Source organism: Vidua macroura (genome assembly GCF_024509145.1).
Source record: "Vidua macroura isolate BioBank_ID:100142 chromosome W unlocalized genomic scaffold, ASM2450914v1 whyW_random_scaffold_68, whole genome shotgun sequence".
Classification (NCBI taxonomy): domain Eukaryota; kingdom Metazoa; phylum Chordata; class Aves; order Passeriformes; family Viduidae; genus Vidua; species Vidua macroura.
The window spans coordinates 1726986-1751774 of record NW_026530538.1 but is presented as its reverse complement, the minus strand read 5'-3'; positions in this window follow the sequence as shown (position 1 = coordinate 1751774).

Sequence of the window (24789 nt, the reverse complement as noted above, 5' to 3'; positions counted from 1 at the left end):
TTTCTTGTGGATGACAAACACTGGGGAATTCCATGGGCTATTTGTTGGTTTGATGTGTCCCTTCTGCAGTTGTTCCTGGACTAACTTTTTCAAGGCACTCAATTTCTTTCGTTCAAGGGGCCACTGATCCACCCAAACAGGATCATTGGTTTTCCAAGTCAATTTCAAAGTGGTGAGTGCCGCAGTGACCCCTGTTAAAAATCCAATTCCAATCTCAGTCCCCATTGTGCTAAGAGGTCTCTTCCCCACACTGTAATGGGTTTTTGCACGATGAAAGGACGAATGATTGCTGTTTTTCTTCCTGGACCTGTGACGACGATTGCGTTCTCACTCTGCATGCATAGAGAACTTCCTCCTATGCCTGCGAGAGAACCCAAAGGTACAGTCAAGTCCCATTCCTGGGGCCAAAAAACGTATGAAATAACTGTGACGTCTGCCCCTGTGTCGAGCATTCCTGTAATGATGACTGTCTTTTCGTTGCAAGTCAACCGACAAGTAAGGATGGGTCGGTCTCGGCTCAAATGTTTCACCCAGGATGCATGTACTTCCGCTTGATCACTAGAAAAGAAGCCTTGCCTGTCAAGCACTGGCATAATTTGTTTTTCTGCATGGGATGGCAAAGCCATGGCCTGGGCTATCGGTGTATTTTTTGGAATTGTCAAAGGTGGTTGAAGAGCTTTTGCCGTGACCATCAGCTCCTCTTTGCAGTTTGCTGAAATCAAGGATGGATAAACAACAAGTCCAAGAATACTGCTTCTGTCTCTGGCCATTATCAAAAAATCTTGTCTTTTCCAAGAAGTTCCAGTCACACCCGTGGGTATCACTGTGTGGCTGTTGTCCAAAAAACACGTCACTTTGGTGGTTGCCAGCACGCATTGGAATCCGGGTGGTACCAAGTCTGGGTCGCTGGGGATCTTGGAGATTGTTCTGCTGAGGGGATCTGCTTGTTCCTCTCCAAGGATTGCTCCTGCTGGTTCTGTGTCACCGCCATGATTTGTGTCGGAGCGCGCTGGCGATGATTCGCGCTCTTTTTCCCGTTTCCCGAATGCGGTAGAGGTCTTCCATCCACATCTGTCTGCGAATGGCATTCACTCGCAAGATGCCTTCCTCTCCTGCATCGGGGACAAAGATCTGATGGTTTATTAGATTTTGCAAATTGTGGGCAATTCTTTTTGATATGTCCTTGTGCCCCACATCCAAAACATCGCCTCCCTATGTTGCCACTGTTCTTTGTGTAATCTGCAAGAACCTCCTTGACACTGCTCTTAATCTGCTCTGTTAACTCTTCTTTCACGATGGATGCTACATGTTGTGGTGTCCCCACCTTGCTGCATGCCTCTATTATGTCTGCCAAAGTGGCCTGATGTGTCATCAGGCTGATGATCCGCCTGCATTCCGGGTTGGCATTGGAAAATGCAAGGCTTTTGATCAAATGTGGTTTCGCCCCCTCTTCGACTACCTGTCGTTCCACTGCTTGGGAAAGACGATCCACAAATGAAGAGAATGGCTCCGAAGGACCCTGCCTGATCTCCGTGTAGATGCTGTCCTGGACTCCCGCCGGAGCAATCTGTAGGATTGCTCTCCGTGCTGCCTCCTTGATGTCGTTGAGCACGTTCCGTGGGAGCCTCACCGCTTGTTGAATCGGGTCGTCTTCGGGAGGATCACCAGCAAGCTGCGCCACGGTGAGGTTCGCGTTTGGTCCGCCCTGGTATCTGGCTCTCAGGTCCTCCAGGGATCTCCTCCATGCCTTTTGCCATATAAGAGCCTGGGTGTCTGTAAGAACTGATGTTGCAAGATATTTAAGATCATAGGGTGTTAAATCATACATACCAAAGATGCTCTTCAACATTTGTTTGAAGTACGGTGATGACAACCCATTGTCTCGGATGGCTTTGGCTAAGTCTTTGATCGCACCACGATCCAGGCGTTCCCACCTTGGGTTTTGTCCCTGAGCATCATAGGTCACTGGCATCGTGATGTTTCCCGAGCCCTGCAATAAACCTTTTTCCCGTTCTAATTCTGCTCGAATGTCCTGCCAGTCTAGCTTTGCGTTCGGTAGAGCTGGAAATTTTGTGGGTACTTGCCTGTAGAGTGGAGTTATTTGTTGTGATCGAGGCTTTGGTGCAGCAGAACTCACCGACATCTGTGGCATCTGCAAGGATGAGGACTGGGTGATTGCGGATGAAGATGGAACGTCTGCCGCAGAGGAAAACACACGGCTGCCCTGTATTGTTTGAGAAATTTTCGAAAGATGAGTCAACAGCTCTGAATGCGACTCCAAGGCTGTGGTCAGGTACTGTAAAAGAAACTCAACAACTCCTTTTGATATTATGATTGACTCTCCCTGACGTGAGGAATCAGCAGACCTTAATGCTGGAATTGTCCAAACTGGGACACCCTCCGAAGCAGTAATACATACAGTATCATCCTGTTGCTGCGCCTCAGCAGGAGTGTCCTGAGTCACATGTCGCTCTGGAACCAGCGGAGGTTCCTGCTGTCGTGCAGGTGTAGTCTTCCTTGCCCTAGACTTCTTCTTATATAAAACTGGAAAAAAGTGTTGCAGTGTTACAGACCCACCACTGGGTGGCGCGATGGCTTGGGCAACCGGTTCCGGCAAAATCTCCTGCAATATTGCAGTCCCGCCACTAGGTGGCGTTGTCGTCTGACCGGCTGAGGTCGGCACTGCAAAAGACTCAGACGTTTGTTCCCCTATTTGTATCTCTGATAAATCCCTGTGCAATTCTTGTAACAATTGATTTACACTTGCAAATCCCGCAGTCTGGGATGTCGACTCTCGCTGTATCAACTGCTTCAGCTTTACAATGTCTGAGACTGGCTGGGATTGGCTGTGGGTACAGGCTGAGTGCGCATGAGTCGATTGCCATGGGAACGGTGTGGAGGCGGTGCCCTGGCAAACGCTTGCACCCTGGACACGCCCCATCCCTGCCTGCGTCACCACGGGGGTGTGGACGCTCCCGCCCCGACCCTGGCCGCGCCTCCTTGCTTTTTCCAGCGCAGCCGCGATCTCGGGAGCGCTCTCCTCCTCCCCGAGACTGACGTCACCACCTTCCCGCTCCCACTCCGGCTCTGATGTATCCACCCCATACTGCCCCTCACTGGGACCTGCCTCTCCTGACTCTGCGCCAATGCCCACAACCCGAGCGCGTCGCTTCCGCCCCGTCTGTGCTCGTGTCGCGCCCGCCGCACGCGAGGTGCCCTCCCCCGCCCCGGCTTCTGGGTTTCGCCTCTCCACCACACGCATGCGCGTTGCCGCTGCTGTGGTTTGGGAGCCTTCACCCTGAGCCTGCCCGGCGGCTGCCGCTGCTGCAGCGCGGGCCCTCGCCATGGCACGCGTCACGGGACCCTCAGGACGCACGACCGCCGCGCCCACATCCCCCGCCTTCTCACTGGTCCCCTTTGCCCTCACAGTCCCCCCCGCTCTCCCTGGCGCCGCGGGCTGTTGCAAACTGCCCGCCGCCGCTCCTGCGAGAGACGGCTCCCCCTCCTCCCTGGGTTCTGCACTCCCATCTGCACCTTCCCCAGCCTGTGCTGTTACAGCCCCCCCCTCTGTGAGTGTAGACTCGGGGTATTCCCAATCTCCTCCCTCACCGAGGGTGACAACTGTCCCCGGCTGATCTGCAACCGACTGAGGGGTTTCTGCATCGGAGGACCCTAGAGATTCTGGGGGTTCAGGGGAATCTGAGGACCTGTGGGAACCCGGGGATCCTGGACGTGCTGGAAAATCGTCCCCTTGCTTTTCCACTGGAAGCGATTCTGCTTCCTCCTGATCTGTGGTGAAGAGAGCTGCCCCAAGCTGCTGGCTGGGCAATTCTCCCTGTGCTCCTCCAGGAGCCTGAGCTATTTGGTGTAAAACAAGAGACTCCTTGCCGCGCTGTGAAAACGACTCTAACATTATTCTCGCGGAAGGTAAAAGTTTTGCGGCATTCTTATCTCTTTTTGTGACCAGATAATGCAAATGCCTATTGATCTCCTGCCAGAAATTTGGTTCGAACAAGAGATGTGTCTCAATGTGCGGATAATTACACCGCACCCACAACAACAGAGCCTTTAGCTCTTTTGGAGTCATCTCCACAGGATGTGTGGATGCCACCCTCTGTAGGGCTGACAAAACTTGGATCTGCTCTTGGGAGTATCCCCCCCCCATGTTCTCAATCTCAACCGATCTCACCAAAAGCCGAGTCGGCGCAAGGTCGGTCCGGAGATGGTCCTGATTACTGTCCAGCAGCTCACAGGCGAGAAATTCCAGGCGCGCTTCTGGTTTTTCTCCTCTCCGGGCTGTCCTTGGGATGATTTGTTTCGGTGAAGGTCAGGATGTTTCGTCTGGAGCTGTCCGCTCTCTCTCTCTGCGGAGTCTTCAGGGTGTGCCTGTTTCTCGGGTGGAAGTTGGAGGTCGTCTGGCAAATTAGTCTCTTGTCGGTGCCCACCCAGGGACGCCAGATGTCGGAGCCTTCCCCGGATTGGGGTGACTCCGGATGGTGGTAAAGTCTCTCCTCCAACCCGTGCCTTCAAAGAAAGACTCAGCAGTCTTCAGTCGTCCGGTCTCAAGGCAGTTTATTGCATGTTATCTCAAGGCACACAGACTCCCTGACATTGTCCCTGACTCTGTCTGTCCCCGTCTCTGGCTGTCTCCTCTCTCCCCTCCCCGAGGGGCTGGTGCCATCTTTTATATCACATATTACGTATTAGGTGTTTATAGTTTTTCCCCAATGCCCACTACCTATGTTGAACAGTGACTTTCTACTCTAAACCAATCTGTGAGTGCCAACATCACCAAGAACATGGAGAATAGGAAGAAGAAAGAAGGAGGACAGGGCACGCCCAAATCCCTCCATCTTAGAACCTCTGACCCCCATGTACAAACCTTAGACCCCCCTGTACAAGGCCTAAAACCCCCCTGTACAGCACTAAAAAATTCTACCATTCACCTTGTGACTACTTCTATTATAATATCTAAACTTTTGTGATTTCTTGTTCTTCCTGCAAAGTTGGTAAATTGTTCCATGGGTCAAGCTCAAGACCACAGGGGTCCCTGGCCGCCTGCCAGGGTCTCAGAGGCCTCTGCCCTGAGCCCAGAACATCCAAGAGTGTCTGAGGGACACCTTGGGTTCCGACAAGTACCGATATTGAAATGCTAATTAGCTAATTGCTCTGTTTGTTTTCTCTAAACTACCTGGCCTCCCACCCCTCCACGCTGCCATTCTGGGACTAACATGCAAATAAAAACCCCTTAGGATCATGGGAGTATTTTTAGGAGATAAAAATGAATATAAATCAAAAACTGAACACAATAGAGGAGTCTAGACAAATGCCCTAGCTGAGGAAGAGGGAAACACATCCCCTGACTGGCTTTTAACCGTCGCCATCACCTAAGAAAGAACAGACTATATTAGGCTCTGAGAAGCCGGGAGATAGAGAGCCCTGGTGCTGCCACCACGGAAGGAGCAGGGACAGCTGTTGTTCTGGACTTCAGCAACAGACTCTGCACACCACGCCTCCTCATCCTCGGGCCACCGGTGTGCCACAAGGAAAGGAGAAAGGACAGCTGCTGCTCGGGACTCCAGTGACCGACTCTGCACGCCGCCTTCCTTTCGGCTGCCTGGGAAAGCTACGACCGCGGGGGCGAGCTCTGCGTCGAGCCCCCTGCCCAGCTGATCTTTTTAATAAAGAGCTGAACATTAATAAAGGCATTAGCCCTGTTCATTTCAGTACCGAAGGATATTCCAGATCTTTTTATATGTTTACTAAGCCCTTCTGAATATGAGATGTGGGAAAACAGAGGGAAGTTGGCTCTAACAGCAGTTTTAAAGGAGATACAACAAACGCCCAGTGAGGCCAACGATAATGAGGGTAACCCTATTACAATAGACCATCTATGCGGAACAGGTGACTGGCACTGTCCAGAAAAACAAACTCGAGTGCTAAGTCGGTTTTAGATAAGATCTGTAATGCTGCAGAAAAAACGTTTTATCAGTTACCAATAACTGGGGCTAAGGACAGCTATATTGACATTAAACAGTTTCCTTCAGAGAGTTTTTTACAGTTTGTGGATCGCTTGAGAACACAAGTCAAAAGACAGGTGCAAGACCCTATGGTACAGACAGAGCTGCTTAAAGAGATGGCTCAGAGGAATGCGAATGAGACCTGCCGCAGAATTATCCTCAGTCTTCCTTTTGACCCATCACCTAGTCTCGCTCAGATGATCGACGCGTGTACCAGAAAAGCAGAGCTGTTTGATACCCCTGACAGAAATAAAATATCTGCACAACTACAGCCTGCTGCCAAGGCCATACCAGGTCTAAGGAGGCATCCAATGTCATCAGACCAGCTGCAGCACATCATCTGCCTCCGTTGCAAGAAACCAGGACACTTTGCTAGAAACTGTCCTCAAAACCAGAACCAGAGAAAGTTCAACAAACAAAAAAACTGAGTGTACAGCGTGTGCCCGCTGCTAATACAACTACGCGCAAAGATATAAATATAGCGAGACCCACACGGGAAAATGCCTCTCGCTTAACAAATAAGGGGGAAGACAGGACTCATGGGGGGGGGGGGCAGAAAAATAAAAATGTCACATGTACAACTGACAAGGTTTGGCAGCCGCTAGGCCAACCTCGCCTAGTGACTGCCAAAGGGTTTCATTTCAGATCCACTGATTGGGAAGTCATTACAGTGGACCTGTCAAACAGCTCACAGGACCTGAAGGCGTACCAAATGGAACCGGACAGTGAGTATTTTGTCACTGGAGATACAGCACACACACCTTCAGAGACTGAGGTAGCTCCCATGACTACTAAGGAAAAGGTATCAGGCCTTATGCTGTTGGCACGCTGCTCGCACCCACCGTTTTACCTAGAAAAGGGGCAAATTCTGGCCCAAGCCATTCCCATCCCAGTAGAAATAACAGTAGAAGGAAAATCACCAGAAGTCTACTGGGCAGAGGTGGTGGGAGAGGATAAACCCTCAATGGCATGCAACCTAGCCCATGGGTCAGAGCACCTTCATATGGAAGGGGTTCTGGGCACGGGCGCAGACATCACGGTAATACCTAAGACCATGTGGCCATCACATTGGGAGTTGCAACCTGTGGCAGGCAAACTTCAGGGCATAGGAGGAACCACATTGGCAAAGATTTCAAAAAATGTTGTGCAAATTGAGGGACCTGATGGGAAATTGGCAAGTGTTCGTCCATTTGTTGCAGACTATAAGGCCCCTCTGTGGGGGAGGGACATCATGTCCCAGTGGGGAGTCCGGTTGGTCATTCCTAAGACACCCCAGGATTTTTGGAAATAGCCACTGTGGCACGCCCTGCCCATAAGTTAAAGTGGTTGGATAACACCCCAAGGTGGGTAGCACAGTGGCCTTTGAGTATCGAGAAACTCAAGGTGCTTGAGAAACTTGTGGAGGAGCAATTGGCTCAAGGACACATACAAGAGACAGATAGCCCTTGGAATTTCCCAGTCTTTGTAATAAAGAAACCTGGAAAGGACAAGTGGAGATTGCTCCACGATCTCTGAGAAATAAACAAAATTATAGAGGACATGGGTCCACTCCAACCAGGGATGCCTAGTCCAACAATGCTCCCTTGAGATTGGCAATTGGCTGTCCTAGATATCAAGGACTGTTTCTTCCAAATTCCATTGCACCCTGAAGATGCTGCGAGGTTCGCATTCTCAGTTCCCACCATCAATCGAGAAGCCCCAATGAAAGGCTATCACTGGAAAGTTTTGCCCCAAGGTCTAAAATCTAGTCCTTTCATATGCCAACAGTACGTAGCCTCGCTACTGTCTCCAGTATGCGCAGAGAGAAAGGACGCCATCATCCTTCACTATATGGATGATGTGCTTGTGTGTGCCGCCAATGACTCTGTACTCCAACACACACTTGACCTAGTGGTTGAGATTTTAACCTCTGCTGGATTTCAATTGCAGAACGACAAAGTTCAAAGGATGCCACCTTGGAAATACCTGGGTCTGGAGATTGCTGCAAGGGCCATTGTCCCAAAGAAATTGGAGATCAATTGCAACCCCAGAACACCAGCGGACCTCCACTCTTTATGTGGGTCTTTGAATTGGGTAAGGCCCTGGCTAGGCTTCACGAATGGGGACCTAGACCCTCTCTTCAATTTATTGAAAGGGGAGAGGGAGCTGGCCTCCCCCACGGAACTGACCCCAGAGGCAAAGACAGCAATTGAGAAGGTACAGAAGGCCTTGTCAGAGAGGCAGGCACATCGGTGTGATCCAAATGTGCCTTTCCAATTCATTGTTCTAGGAAAGCTGCCACATTTGCATGGGTTGATTTTCTAATGGATCGAGGGGCAGAAGGATCCACTCTTGATCACAGAATGGGTTTTCCTCTTGCACCAAAGATCCAAGACCATCATTAAGCTACAAGAGCTGATAGCGAAGCTGATTCGGAAGGCCAGGGTGAGATTGTGTGAATTAGCAGGGTGTGACTTTACATGTATTCACCTCCCAGTCAGGCTTTCTGAGGAGGGAAGGAACTCTCCTGAGAGACTGACCAAAAGGATGTTTGAGCATTTGCTCCAGAGCAGTGCCAGACTCCAATTATCTCTGGACAGCTACAGGGGACAAATATCAGTCCATGCCCCATCTCACAAGTTGTTCAACGAGGAATTCCACCTTTTTCCTCGAGAGAAAAGGAGTCGGAGACCACTCCATGCTCTCACAGTGTTCACGAATGCATCTGGGGCTTCCCACAAGTCAGTGATGACTTGGGGAAATCCACAGACTCAGCATTGGGAAGCTGATGTCGAGTTTGTGGAGGGATCCCCCCAGGTGGCTGAACTGGCTGCAGTGGTAAGAGCTTTTGAGAGGTTCTCTGAGCCAATCAACTTGGTGACAGACTCTGCCTATGTGGCAGGAGTAGTATCCAGGGTGGAGCAGGCCATGCTCAAAGAAATAGAGAATGAACATCTCTTCAGATTGCTCTCAAGGCTGATTTATTTAATCTCTCACCGAGAGCATCCATTCTTTGTGATGCATGTGAGGTCACACACTGATTTGCCAGGTGAGATTGCAGAGGGGAATCGAAAAGCAGACTCCCTTGCTGCTCCAGTCAGAAAAGCACATCTCCCTGACGTCTTCCAACAGGCAAAGCTGAGTCACCAGCATTACCATCAGAATGTGCCAGGTGTGATCCGACAGTTCCAGCTAACATGGAGTCAGGCTCGAGCCATTGTGGCCAACTGTCCCAGTTGCCAGCTCCAGGCCGTGCCATCGATGGGCATGGGGGTAAACCCCCGGGGCCTTGGCAGCTGTGAGGTGTGGCAGACAGACATCACACACATTCAAAGTTTTGGTCGCCTTGAATGCGTTCATGTAAGCGTGGACACATTCTCAGGTGCAGTGTATGCCTCTGCTCACATAGGACAAAAGGCTGCACATGCCAAACAGCCCCTAGTGCAGGCATTTTCAGTATTGGGGGTTCCAAAAACTATTAAAACGGATAATGACCCAGCATATGCATCCAAGGAGTTTCTGGAATTTCTCCAGCAGTGGGGAGTGGAACATAAGACTGGCATCGCCCACTCCCCCACAGGTCAAGCCGTGGTCAAGCGTGCACACCAGACGCTCAAGAAGGTATTGAAAAGACAGAGCAGTTCAACTCCGTGGATGTCTCCACGGGAGAAGCTCTGCAAAGCCATGTTTACCATCAATTTTCTGAACTGTTCATTTGTAAACATGAGTCCACCAGTTGTACGTCACTTTAACAGTGGCAATCAGTTCAAATTGTCTCAGCGTCCACCGGTCTTGATTAGGGATCCAGAAACTTGGGAAACCAAGGGTCCCTATGAGCTTGTGACCTGGGGTCGTGGCTACGCATGTGTAGCTACTCCCTCAGGCCCTCGGTGGATTCCCCAGAAGTGGGTGAAACCTTTTGTCCCCAAGAATCCAGGTCAGACAGAAGGGGATGAGAAGCAAGTAGCTGATGCTTCGAAGAGAAGACACCGCCAAATGGAAGAAGGAGAATTTTCCTAAGTGTGAATTCCTTCTGGCAGAAACAGAGATTTTAACATGTTCTCAAAATGTTTGTTTTTCCCTTTTAGAGAAAACCTACCTCCCACTCAACCCTGTGATGAACCCCATCCAAGTTGTCATCAGAGAACAGTTCAAGGGCTGGGGATTCACGGGGTGGTGAACATCTATTGTTAGATCAATTCTGTTACTTCTTGTTATTCTGTTCCTTGTAACCTTGGCGTTCGGGATCCTGCATCACTTGATTTTCAAGGCTATCAAGGGTCTCATACCTTCTACCTCAGAAGTCAACCACATAGAGTTGGCAAACCTGAGGAGGTCTGACTATGCTGCCAACTGTAGGTGGTGGGAAACCCATACTCAGGGTTAAATTGAGCCCAGTGAATTCCTGTAACCTTGTTAAACAAAAAAGGGGGAGGTGTTACAGTGCGCTCGGGCTATACTTTCCTCCCTTTCGGGGACCCCTGTGACTGGAATCAGATAAACAGGGTCCCTTCCTTCCTACTCCCCTGGGGTTGGCAGAGACCCAGAAAGCCCTCCCTGTCCAGAGCCTAGATAAGGCCATGACCCTTCCTGTTTGGTCTCTTGTTTCCCCTCCATCTCATGGATTAAACAAGCTTGGAGAACCACATCGGGAATTGGAGCCTCTTTTGTACCTGTGCCCATCTCCTGACATGCCTTCCCTCAAGGCCCCGTATATCTGGGCTGGCCTGGTGATTCGGGGGGCTGAGAGGGTAGGCTCGTCACTTTATTTTCTGACTCCACTATATACAGAATAGTGTAAGCGACAGTGGATTGGAGGGTGAAATTACCAGCTCTCCAACCACACTGGTCAAACCAACAGTCCATGAATTCTCTGCACCCACAAAGAAGAATGCAAAACAATCATTATTTATATGAACGGTGTGAGAAGATTCAGTAGAAATACATAAACATCAGAAGGCATGGAAAACTTTTAGAAGAACTTTAAAACTCTCAGAAGAACAGGGCGACATCTCACCCTTTTTCCATTAAAAAAAGAAAAAGCAAAAAGAAAAATGAACAATGTTAAAAGGGAAAATTTTTGAACAATGTTCAGTGTCCAGTCGTGGAGGAATCATCGGAGTGATCACTCGCATTTTCTGCATCTGAGTCATCACTCAATGATTCATCCACTTGATGACTTTCAGTTTGGTCATGGTTTCCATTTTGCCTGTCGGCTGGATTCTGTCTCTGTGGCCACAGGTCAGGACAAACACACTTCGAAGGTACCCAGCATACTTCAGTATCTGTGGATACGTGTGCATGCCCACACCCCGAAGCGATAAGGTCATAGGGACCTTCCCACTGTTTGGTGACTAAATTCCGCATCCAAACCTCCACTCGAGGCTGATGTGTCTCGTCCGAAGCCTGCAACGGAAGGTGATGATTCAAAATGACAGGGTTAAGGGTTATTTGAATTCTGTGGCACAGTAAGATGATTGATGGTATACAAAGCTTTTGCCAACCAACTGTGCGGTTTCACCCTGCATTACCTGTTTTTGTTTCTGAAGAACCCACTTCAGAGTACCATGAGCACGTTCTACAATAGCTTGACCAATCAGAGAATGAGGGATACCAAACTTGTGTAACACACCCCACGACTGCAGGAACTGCCGCACCTTCTGCGATGCGTAAGCAGGACCATTGTCGGTTTTCACAGCAGAAGGTATGCCCAGAATGGCAAAGGCCTGCCCCCAGTGGGCAACGACATCGCAGGCCTTTTCTCCAGTGTGAGCAGAAGCCCACATCGCAGAGGAGAACGTGTCCACAGTGACATGCATATACTTGAGCTGACCAAACTCGGAAATCTGGGTGACATAGGTCTGCCAAAGCTCCAAGGCCCTAAGGCCTCTGGGGTTTACCCCTGTCAGCAAAGGCGCAGCAAGCACGTGACAGTCGTCACACAACTTGACAATGTCACAAGCCTCAGTTGGCATCAACTGAAACTGCTTCTGCAAGGTATGTGCGTTCTGATGGAAAAACCCATGTGATGCCTTGGCCTGCGCGAGTGTGTCAGGCTGAGGTACTACCCAAGCTGGGTTAGCCAACTTGTCAGCCCTCGTGTAACCTTCTGCCACAAACCCTGGGAAACTGGTGTGACTCCTCACATGCAGAATGTAGTAGGGATGAACTCGGGTCTGAATGGCGCAGCACAAGATCTTCAGTAAATGAAACAAGGCAGGATTACTGACCGCCTTCAAAACTGAATAACCCAACCATTGTGCGATGTCAGCCACGTAGGCAGAATCCGTGACCAAATTGAAAGGTTCCTGGGAAAATTTCTCAAATGCCATGACAGCAGACCTCAATTCAACCAATTGGGCAGAACCATCCTGATGACCTTCCAGAACCTGCCACTCAGATCCATCCTTCCAAGTAACAATGGCTTTTCCTGTTTTCCCCGAACTGTCAGTGAAGACAGTGGGTCCTTGCACTGGCTCCTGACTATTTTTGGGCCACAAAGAGATTTGTGTGACTTTTGCCACCTGCAGTAGCTTGTGTCTGGGCAGATGATAAGTGTTCTGCCCTGAAAAGTTTTCCAGAGCACTTTGCAGGGACACACTGTGTGCAAAACTCCAGTCAAAATCCTCCCGCTGTACCGGGAGTATGAGCTTTGCGGGATCCGCACCCATCAATTGTAAACACCATTGCTGACATTTGATTATCAAGCGAGCAATTAGCTCAAACAATGCAGTTGTTGTCTTCTGCAGCTGATGGGGCAGGAAAACCCATTCAAGGATGTGCAAAGAATCGGACCATTTGTCACTCCATTGGCCAATGATGCCTGTGGGATGTGAATCTGGAGTGGTAATGAACACAGTGACATCAATGGAAGGATCAATGAGATAAACCTGGGAAGCAGAAACAGCTTGCTGAACCTCCTCCAGCACCTGATGTGCCTCAGGGGTCAATGTGCGAGGCAACTTTAAATCAGAGTCTCCCTTTAACAAATCAAACAGAGGAGACAGTTGTGCATTGGTCAGTCCCAAGTACAGATGTAACCAAGTGATGACACCTACCAATTTCTGAGCATCATTCAGTGTCTTCACCGAATGCACAAATTTCACCTCCTGGTGTCGGATTGTCCATTCCAGAATTTTGAACCCCAAATAATTCCAAGGAGGCTGTTGTTGAACCTTTTCTGGAGCCACCTGCAGCCCATGAGAATGCAAAGCATCGAGCAACTGAGGCTGTATCCTCAGCAGCTCATCCTGGGTGGACGCAGCCACCAAAATGTCATCCATATAGTGATAAAGATGGGCATCAGGAAACTGCTTGCGAACTCCAGACAAGGCACGGGCCAAATACCATTGGCATAAGGCAGGAGAACATGGCATACCCTGAGGCAAAACTCTCCATTGATATCGCTGTGAGGGCTCAGCATTGTTCATTGCTGGCACCGAGAAGGCAAATTTTGGTCTGTCATCAGGATGCAAAGGAATTGTAAAAAAACAATCCTTCAAATCCACGATAAGGATCGGCCAATCTGCGGGAAGCATGGTAGGCAACAGCATACCTGCCTGCAATGTTCCCATGCTTTCCATCACGGCATTGACCTTTTGGAGGTCTTGTAACAACCTCCATTTCCCAGATTTTTTTCTTGATGCAGAAGACAGGAGTGTTCCAGGGACTGGTAGAAGGCTCCAGATGACCCTGGTCCAACTGCTCCTGCACCAGGTTTCGAAGGGCGACTAATTTGTCTTGAGGGAGGGGCCACTGGTTCTCCCAGACAGGTTTGTCCACCAGCCACTGTAAAGGAGGAGTAGGACACTCTGCGTCCTTCATCGCAGTGGCCCCCATCAAAAATCTGTCCCGATGCACAACCCCCACGTGGACAGAACGTCCCTCCCCCAGAGGTTAACACTAGTTGAAGTAACATGAGGCCAAATCATGGCCGTTTGTCCCTCTGGGTTCGTGATCAGCACGGGCTGCTGGCTCACGTGCACTGCGCTATTACTCCCAATCCCGCAATAGGCGTCTCAACCAGATCCAAGGGCCAGGTGGCAAGGGAGAGAACTGTGACGACCGCGCCGCTGTCAAGAGGCCCATGGAGCCAAATCTCCGGCAGCGTCGCACCAGGGAAGGACAGGGTACACAGCATCTTGGGACGTTTTTCGGTCAGGACAGCAGACCAGTGAACTTGAGGCAGCCCAGTGGATCCAAAGCCGCTGTCACCTCGGGACCGATCAACTGTCCTGCAAACAGAAGACTTAAAAGGCACAAGTTGAGCAATTCTTGTCCCTTTTGAGACAGTGACGGGAGGGTGGCTGTGGAAACCATGGCAGAAATCTATCCCATAAAATCTGCATCAATGAGTCCCATGTGCACCATGATGCCCTGAAGGGTGGCACTAGATTTCCCCATAAGGAGACCACTCATGCCCTCACCCAAGGGACCAACGGCATCCAGGGCAACCTTGTGTATTTTGCCAGAATCTATGACAACTGTTGCTGCGGTGCAGACATCAACACCTGCTGAGCTGCGGGTGCTGGCTGCAAGCCGGCTAAGCAGACCTCCATTGGCTCCGGGGCTTGGAGAGAAGCTTGTGTCTGGGTGCGTCTCCCCTTCGTGCCCCGCTTCCCGTTTCCCGAGCCCAGCAACACCTGGCCACTAACATGCACAGTCACCTTACAGACATTTGCAGTATGGTTTGGCCTTCCACACCGACCACACAAAAACAAGGGAGTTGTGACCTGCTGTACCTTCTTTCTCCATTTCTTGCTGGCCTGAGCATTTCCCTGCCATCGCTGCCCGCTCTGTGGCATTACCCAGACCGGCTGCACAGCAGTAGCCATGGCAGGCTGCACAGCAGTAGCCAAGGCAGCCATCTTATCATCTGAGGTGCCTACCTTTGCACAGGCCTCTGCCATCTGAGGGACAGAAGGATCACCAGGAAGAGCCTCTATGATTCTCCTACAGTCAGCAGTACAATTGCTTCTCGCAAGGTGCTTAATCAAAAGCTTCCTTGCCTCAGGATCTCCCACCTGCTTCTCCACAGAGGCAGACAGCCTGTCTGCAAATAGTAGGCAAGACTCATGAACTCCCTGCAGAACATTCACAAATGACTCCTCTGGAGCAGCCACTTCTATGGTCTGAATCAACGCTGCCATGCCTGTTGTCTGGCACTGATCCAGCACCAGGGGAGCAAAGCCAGCCTGCCCCTGAGGATCAGCATAATTGCCTGTGCCTAGCAGCACATCAGTACCAATCACACGTCTGGGATCCTGTTGGCCTAACGCAGCATTTTGCTCCACTGCTCTAGCTGCCAGCTCAGTCCATTTAGACTCAAAAAGGTCATATTCTACAGGCTACAAAAGAACATGAGCAAAGCTTCGAATATCATAAGGTGTCAGCAAATCAGCAGCAAACACTTGAAGCATCTGCATGACTTCCACAGAGCCCAGACCATATTTTCCAGCCTTATCACGGAGTTCCATCAAAGCTTTCAATGGTAATGGCTGATGGGCATTGTTAGCAACGCCCCTGAGCACAGGGAAAGCCTGGAGACCCCCTGGTAAGGTGGCAGCACCTGCTAAGTCCCATCCCGTGGACTCCACAGCGACAGAAGCAGATGCCTGACTGGGAGTCGGCTCAACACCACCCGATATCGCGTCCCCTGCAGCATCAGCAGGGCCAGAGCAGCCATCTGCGCACCACGGGAGGCACACAGAGGCACAATCAAGTACATTCTCGACCTTAGCTTTGACTTCTCGCCAAAACCGCTCGTGCTCCCTCAGACGTACAGTCACCTGACACGGCGGAAGTGTCCACAAGGCCGAGGAAGAAGACCCACGGCCCCGGGGAAACACGGGTCTCCCGCCGGCTGCGTCACCTTTCACCGCAAAGGTAAACACCGCAGTGCCCGCACTCGCTGCAGCCCCGGTACCCGCAGGAGGGACGGGCGGCGGAGACGAGCCAGCCCTCGCCGGGGCTCCCCCGGGGCCAGCCTCCCCCGGCACGGGGGAAGAGCGGTGCGCAGAGAGAGACGCAGCTCGTAGAGCCGCGCCGTCGCTCCGTGCCCCGGCCACGGGACCCGGCACAGGCTGGGTGGGGACGGGGCCGTCAGGCACCACACCCAAAAGTGTCCCGCCCAGGACATCCCCGCCTCCCGCGGAGGGAGTGGGCCGGGCCGTCCCCCCACCAGGGCGGAGTCTGACAGAAAGTCGACCAACGTCCCGCCTCTGGCGGCTTCCTCCGCCTGCGTATGCCCGGCAGGCTGCGCAGACACAAAATCAATCAATGACGCGGACTCCGAACGGGAGGGCGCGGGGGGAGCAGCTGACTCCCCTCCCGCCGCCCCCAAGGGATAGGTTGTGGAAACCCCGCAGTTCGGACTAAGTGTTGTCACCGAATCAGGCTCCAGCAGAGGCGGAGGCTGAGCCAGGGGCTCCCCGCAGCCCCCGAGCGCCGGAAAGGCACCGAGAGGAGGCGATCCCGCCCTGCTCTGCCACCCCCCGGGTGCGGAAAGGGACGGGGCCAGCACCGATCCGCGCAAGGCTCAACATTCACCTCTGCCTCCGAAAAGACTTCAGAGTCACCCCGTTCAGAGTCCGGGGGGCTGAAGTCCTGCCATAGCTTATCAATCCGTCTCCAGTTCAGGAGCATTGCCACGACGCCTGCACTATAATCAACAGAGAGAGAGACCATGAGGTGTTCTCCCAGGAGACCCCACGCCTCCCTGGAGAACGCCTCCTCAGGGGGTGAAAAGAGCCCATGATCTTTCCCCCAGTAAAACAGCTGCTTAAAGCCATCCCAAAGAACAGAAGCCCTCTTTCTCTCCAGAAGAGCTTCCCAGACATCCAAGACCAGGAAGTCCTCCATAGAAACCACAGGGGCTGCCCTGACCACAAGCCTGCAGGCAGAGAGAGAAAAGAAAAAAAAAAAAAAAAAAAAGGGAAAGAGAATTAAAAGACCTCACCCACGGCTGTCCTACACACAGTGGTCACCAGTTGTCACACTATGACACGAAATAACTCACACAAGCAGGCTAGATGCAAAAGGGGAAAGAAAAGAACCCAAAAATAAGCCAACTATTTTATGACTCCACTATATATAGAATAGCAAAAGTGACAGAGGATTGGGGGGTGAAATTACCACCTCTCCAACCACACTAGTCAAACCAACAGTCCATCAATTCTCTGCACCCACAAAGAAGAATGCAAAACAATCATTATTTAAATGAACAGTGTGAGAAGATTCAGTAGAAATATGTAAAGATCAGAAGGCATGGAAAACTTTTAGAAGAACTTTAAAATTCTCAAAAGAACAGGGCGACAGCACACCAGGCACCCACGAGAGTTGCTTACTCACCCTCCCGTACCACAGCTGAGCAGAGAGGAAAAAAAAGTTAATGAAGGCTTCATGAGTTAAGTACCGGGAGAAAACACTTCAAGGGCAAAACAGGCTCAACTTAAGTTGCAAAGTGAATTTATTACTAACATAATTAGAGGAGCATAATGAGGACTAAAATAAGCCCTTAAAAACACCTTTTTCCCCCAGCCCCTCCCTCCTTCCCAACCGACAGCGCAGGGAGACAGGGCATGGGAGTTTTGGTCAGTTCATCACCCGAGATTTTCTTCTGCTGCTCATGGAGTGGAGTCCTTCCCCTGTGAGACCGTGGGGTTCCTCCCACGGGAGACAGTTCTCTGTGAACTTCTCCAGTGTGGGTCCACTCTCACAGGCAGCTGTCACAGTACAGCCGGTCTGTAGCTGGACAAGATAAATCTGGCCATAAGATAAATCCAATTTGGCTTGCCTAGTTCCAAAGTACACAAGTCCTTGAGTGAGCAATCATAGGATAAATCTGAACTCAGACAGGGACCTCAGCCAATCATGTTCAATCCAGAATGCAGACATATCACTGGTCAAGTGACGGGGCTCACCCCCAGATTGGGGTGACCCCAGGAGGTGGTAAAGTCTCTCCTCCAACCTGGGTCTTCAAAGAAAGACTCAGTAGTCTTCAGTCGTCCGGTCTCAAGGTAGTTTATTGCATGTTATCTCAAGGCACACACACTCCCTGACATTCTCTCTGACTCCTTCTCCCTCTGCGTCTCTCTCCGTCTCTCTTCGTCTCTGTCTCTCCTGCCCAAGGGGCTGGTGCCATCTTTTATATCACACATTACGTACTAAATGTTTATAGTTTTTCCCCAATGCCTATCACCTATACTGAACAGTGACTTTCTACTCTAAACCAATCTGTGAATGCCAACATCGCCAAGAACATGGAGGATAGAAAGGAGAAAGAAGGAGGACAGGGCACGCCCAAATCCCTCCATCTTAGAACTTCTGACCCCCATGTACAAAACTCAGACCCCCTCTGTACAAGGCCTAAAACCCCCCTGTACAGCACTCAAAAATTCTTCCTTTCACTTTGTGACTACTTCTACTATAATACCTAGACTTTTGTGATTTCTTGTTCTTCCTGCAAGGTTGGTAAATTGTTCCATGGATCAAATTCAAAGCCACAGGGGTTTCCGGCTGCATGCCAGGGTCTCAAATGCTTCTGATCTGGGCCCGGAACATCCAAGAGTGTCTGAGGAACACCTTAGGTTCCGACAGTCAAGGAGCTGGGCAGTGTTAAGACTCAGACCAATCGGCTGTCTAAGCCCAGGAAATTCAAACCCCCTATATAAGAAGATTCCAAACAATAAAACATGCTGTTTGTCTCATGATCATCGGACTCGAGTCGGGATTCTGTCTCCAATCTACAACCCCATGTAACAAGCAGCTGCTATACCGCACCTGCTGCAACATGGGCCTAAACACAGGCAGACAGTCCTCCCCAAACTGCTCTGACGTGGGTCTGTCTTTCCACGGGGTGCAGTCCTCCAAGGACAGGCTGCTCCACCATGGAAGTGGGGCCCCCTTCTCTCTTCCGGGTCTTCCACTGGATCACAGCCTCCTCCAGGCATCCACCCGCTCCTACATGGACACCTCCCCCATGGGCTGCAGGTGGATCTCTGCATGCCCCCTGGACCCATGGACTGCAGAGGGACAACCTGCTTCACCATGGTCTTCACCACGGCCTGCAGAGGAATCTCAGCTCTGGTGCCTGGAGCACCTCCTCCCCTCCTTCTCCATTGACCTTGGGGTCATCTGTTGTTTTCCCTCACATGTTCTCACCTCCTCCTCTTCTCTGACTAGAAGCAAAACTGTGTGACTTTGTTTTGATTTTCTTCTTAAAGATGTCATCACAGAGGCGTTGCCAACTTCTCTCATTGTCCAGTTTTGGCTAGCAGCATGTCCATATGCAGAGCCATCACGGATTGGCTCTGCTGGACATGGTGGAAGTTTCAAGAGCTTTTCACTGGAGCAATCTTTGTGGCCCCTCTGCTACCAAAAACCAGGCTGTGCACAACCAATACACATACATAGGAAAATTGGATTAGAATCAATTTTAAATTATTTACATGGAGACCGGAGATGCAAGAGGGTAAGGGTCCAAAGGATATGCTACAAAAAGATAAGGGTGAAAAAGGGTTTAGAAGCACTTAATCATTGATTAATTTAATACTTATAAAGTGATTCAATAGAACTTGTTACAATTATAACAGTGACTTAATCATAGATTCACAATAACAACATTCATGCCATAATCAATTCACACACAGACAAAGAGATGTGGACATCTACATATATGTGTGTAAAGGTACCTATCAAAAATTCCCCTTGGGTTCAATAAAATACTGGCATCAAATCCCTCAGCATTTCCCATCAGGTAGGGGTTGCACCTTGACGAGTATGTAAGAGTATCAGCATAGGCCTCATTGTCAGCGATGGTCTTTCAAGTATCGCAAACTTGAGCGTTTGTCAGCTCTGAGAGGCGTCCCACTCAGAGAGAGGTGTTGGTGCAGCCCACTGTGCTCCAGGAGATCTCAAAGGGCCTCACTTAGGACCAACGTTTATTGGGTTGCAAGATGATTGGCCTTAGTCATCAGTAGGTTTCAATCTTATCTATGACCTTAGTTGGTAACTACTGTTTTGGATATTGTTTCCAAAACTCCAGCAACAATGGTGCTGTTCCACTTGGGCTATGATTAGGGTAGGAAATGTTCCAAGGCTGTCAGGGGATGATTCATTATCCTTCATTCCCTGACTTGGTTGAGCAGCTGATGTTCCTGTTATGGTCAGAGTTGTTCCTACCTGTATCATGCAAGACCACCTGGTATGGTCTGATAAATGACATAGAGAATAGAAATTTTCAGTTCTCCTGAAGTTGCTGAATAGAGCTTAAAGACTAAATGGCAAAAAAGATAAAAGGATGCTAAGGTGTTGCTGTGCCACTCCTTGTGTCCACTCGGGGACTCCCGGCTCGCTCCGGCACAGCGGACGGTGGGGGACACTCTCCCGTGCCTCGGGAGGTCGGGAGGGCGGCTAAGGCTTTTGTTCTTGCGGGGTGAGACAGTTGCGACAATGGTGGAAGTAAGGAGTCGACTCCAGTCGGGGGCAAAGTCCAGGTTTATTAAGGAGAGCTCCGAAGAGATCTGCAACCCAGGGGAACCAGCCGACCGAAGCCCCGGACTGGGCTGTGCAGCACAATATAAACGGGGGTGGAAACATGGGGGGAGATCACCCACCCACCAATGGGAATGTTCGGGGGAGTGGAAGGTGGGGAAACGGACAGGTGGGGAATCCAATAGGGGAGGTGGGTAGGAGGGACCCCTGGCCCCCGTCCAGTCACTCGACGCCCTTTGTGGAAGGTTCTGGATGAGTGGGGTGGGGAGTCGAGTGATGGACAAGGCACCAGGGAGGGGACAGGGGAATGATCCAGCAAACTGGGGGGAGATTGACATCAGGCAAGGAGGAGGGGATTGACATACAAGGAAAGGGGTAGTTCAGGGTAAAACCATGGCAGGGGGTAAAGGGATGAACCATTACAGAACTGGTACAAAAACATGAAACTTAAAAACACAATGCAATATCTCCCCCTTTTTTGTTTAAAAAAAAACCGAAGAGGAGAATAAAACTTTAAAATGAAGAGAACTCAACTTGAGGGGAGTACTCCGATTCCGGATAGGTATCCACAAACCACGGCTGGCATGTTGGGGCCGTGGCTGCTCGCTAAATTTCTTCAGGGGCAGTGGGAACTGCTTCTTGGTTGATACTTGGAGGATCAACAGCACCAGCTATCAAGTGGGATACCATATGCCAGATTATTCCAAATGCAATTAAAATCAGTAAGACAGTAAACAGAAATAAAAGTCCAGTTTTTAGAATGGATTCGACCCAACCTGACAGACCCCATTTAGAGAAGATGTCACCCAGCCAGTCCTCTGTTTCTCGTTTTATGTCTTTTACCATTAGTTGTATTTTGTCAATGGTCTTCTGCACATTTTCGGCTTTGGAGGTTAGGTTTAAACAACAAAGATCTTCAAACTCCTCGCAGTTGTGGTCATGCAATAGAAGTAGAAAATCAATCACAGCCCTATTTTGCAGAGTTGCCTGCTTTGTTATTACCTTATCCAATAGAAGGTCTGAGAGCGTGGCTGAGGTAAGATTGGCCTGTTTCGCCACCCAGCACTCTAGGTGGGCCAATTCATCTAGGGCTTTGGCTGCATACACCCATGGTAAAAAAAGGGTGATCGCGACACCTTTCGGTTTGGACCAATGTATTATTTCAGAGTCACAATTTGAGTCTAATTCTTTTATGTCTCTTTTTCGGCGGGTTAATTCTTTAGTATTGCTTTTGGCTTGCCAATCTGAAATTTGAGTCTTGTTGGGGGCGAACAGGCTCAGCTGGCCAAGGGTACATGGACCTCTGATCAAACGAGAGGGGATGCCTGCCCAGGCTCTATCGCCACAAATGAGAAAATGACCTGTGGGGAGAGTACGGGGCTTATCATCGGGGTGGGCAACATTTTTATGTGGGAAATTTTTCCACACCAATTTTTGGCTACATAGCCTTTCTTGAATTGTTTAACCTCGGTATATAAATTAACTTGAACATTGGGCTCAAACATAAATTGAACACAAGAAAACGCTTTTGATGAACCAAGAAGATCAAATTCTTGGGGTTTGTCTTTTGCTGTTGCCAATTGGTAAACTAAACTTCTCCAGGGGTTTGATGGAAACTCAATAGATTTGAACGGGATCCCCACAAGGCAAGTGGCCATAGGATTGGCTGCTGATGAGGTGGAAAGACATATGTGATCTTGATGGAGGGATTGCACGAGGATCTTCCAAACATTAGTTTTCGGCTGGGGACCAATCCATGGGTTGGTGAGGTGGATGAGGTACCATATGATGACTAACAGGAGGGGTGTCACTGCTCCAGTCGGGGCCATTGGGGTCAGGTCACTAAAGGAAAACATGACATGTTAAAAGGCAAACTTAAAGGGAATGGGTTCTGCGCCTCCTTCTCCTCCAACAGATGTCTTTCACCTGTGCCACGTCTTTCCCCTTAGTTGTTTTGGGGATATAGGGTCTGACCCATTTGGAACGGACCCACCTCAGTTCTGAGGGGGTGGATACTCAGGCATATCCCCTCCCCCAGGTGACAAGGTTATAGGGTCCTTCTGTTTTCCAGGTCTCCAGATCTTTTATCAGGACCGGCGGCCTGGCTTTCAGTTACGACTGATGGTTTTCTCTAAAGTGCCATGTGATGGGAGGGTTCAGGTTGTCATAGGTACAGTTTAGAAAGTTTAGTGTAAATAAAGTTTTGGAGAGCTGGATCTGAAAGGATTCCACCTTCATTGTCTCTTGCTGTTGTTGTAAAATCCTCTTGAGACTCTGGTGGGTCGTCTCCACCACGGCTTGGCCTGTTGGGGAATAGGGGATGCCGGTCTTATGTTCTATTCCCCATTGTTGCAGGAAACTTCGGAACTCCCTGGATTTGTACGCAGGCCTGTTATCAGTTTTGAGGACTCTGGGGATGCCCAAAATGGAGAAGGCTTGTACAAGATGTTTCTTCGTATCTGAAACCTTCTCCCCTGTGTGGGCTGAGGTGTAGACAGCACCAGAGAAAGTATCCACGGAGACGTGGACATACTTAAGTCTGCCAGAAGTGGGAATGTGAGTGACATCTGTTTGCCACACCTCGCAGATCTGAAGTCCTCGGGGGTTTGTCCCTGCACTTAATGCAGGTAACTGATGATGTTGGCAAGAGGGACATGTGGCCACTATGGCCCTGACCTGTTCGCGCATCAGGTGGAACTGTTGAACCAGGCTAGGCGCATTTTGATGAAAAAGTTGATGGCTAATTTTGGCTTGTTGAAACACATTGGGGAGCGGGGCTATCTCAACTGGGGCAGCTAAGGCATCGGCTCTGCGATTGCCTTCCGTAATGAACCCTGGCAGGTCTGTGTGCGACCTGACATGCATCACGTAAAAGGGTTGCTCTCGGTGGAAGACTAGTGTTACTAACTTTGAGAGCAATTGGAAGAGAGGAATGTTGGAAAGCTCCTGCAGATTTGCGTTTTCTGCCCTGGATACTACACCTACTACATATGCTTAGTCCGTGATCAAATTGAATGGTTCAGAGAACCTCTCAAAGGCTCTGACGACTGCGGCAAACTCAGCTACTTGAGGCGATCCTCCCACCTCAGCAACATCAGCCTCCCACCGCTGAGTTTGAGGATCCTTCCAAGTCATTACTGACTTGTGGGATGCTCCGGACACATCTGTAAAAACTGTCAGCGCCTTTAGAGGCTTCCTGCTCTGAACACTTTTTAATGATAGGGTAAATTGAACACCCAAATTTGAAAAATTTGTGGGCCAGCTGATTAAATGAAATTTGGCCGGTGTAGCTATCCAGCGCAAACTGCAGGGCTTAGTTTTCTTGAAGCAATTGTTCCAACATTACCTTTGTTAGTTGGCCCGAACCTAATTGAAGTGGTAAATGGATGCAGTCAAGTTCGCACCCTGCTAACTCCCTGATCTGTGTTCTTGCTCTGCATATCAGTTCTGCCACCAGCTCTTGTGGCCTTGTCATTCTTTTGGACCGGCAGTGGCTGAGGAAGACCCACTCTATTATCAAGAATGGATCCCTCTGGCCTTGGTCCTTGTCTTCGTTTGAAAAGACAGGAGTCTGTGAAGGAAGGCAAGGGCCTCCCGTGAAATGGAAAAGGTAAACCCCCTCCCTCCAAATTACCACAATTTCAAAATAAAAAGGCTCTCAGGCAAAGATATGGGAATGGGAATAACAGTTCTTTACTAGGAAAAAAACTAAATTAAAAAAAAAATGTAATTAGTACAAACAAAACTACTGATAGAGTCAGAAACCTGACACCCTGAGGAGTCAGGGTGTTAGTGATAGTCCAGTTAAATGGTGGCTGCTCCTCCTGCTCCTGGAGTGGCAGATGAAATGCTGCTGAAGTGATGGTCCAGTAGAAGGGTGTAGTTTTCTCTGAAGGTCTGGTGATAGAGTAGATGGGCCTGGTCTTCCTCTGGGAATCCAGTGAAGAGACTGAGTTGCTGTCTCAAGAAATGCTGATTTTATGCAGGTAGGGATGCTTGGCTTCTCCCTCTGGGTGGAGCATCTTACAATGGGATGATGTAACTTTATCAGTCATGCAGTGAGCCATTCAATGGCACATTAACAGAAGAAATCTCCCCGGAGGGAGACATTGTTCTTGGAAGAGATAAGAAAACTGCCCAACAGAAGATACCTGCCCCACCTCTGCCAGATGGCAAATAGAATATATGCTTATCTTACAAGCCAGGACAGTCCTTTTTCTTTGATGTTTGTTCCCATTGAAAAATCACCACATGGATGTGTGGCAATTTCCCTAATACGATAAACTTGAAGGGCAGG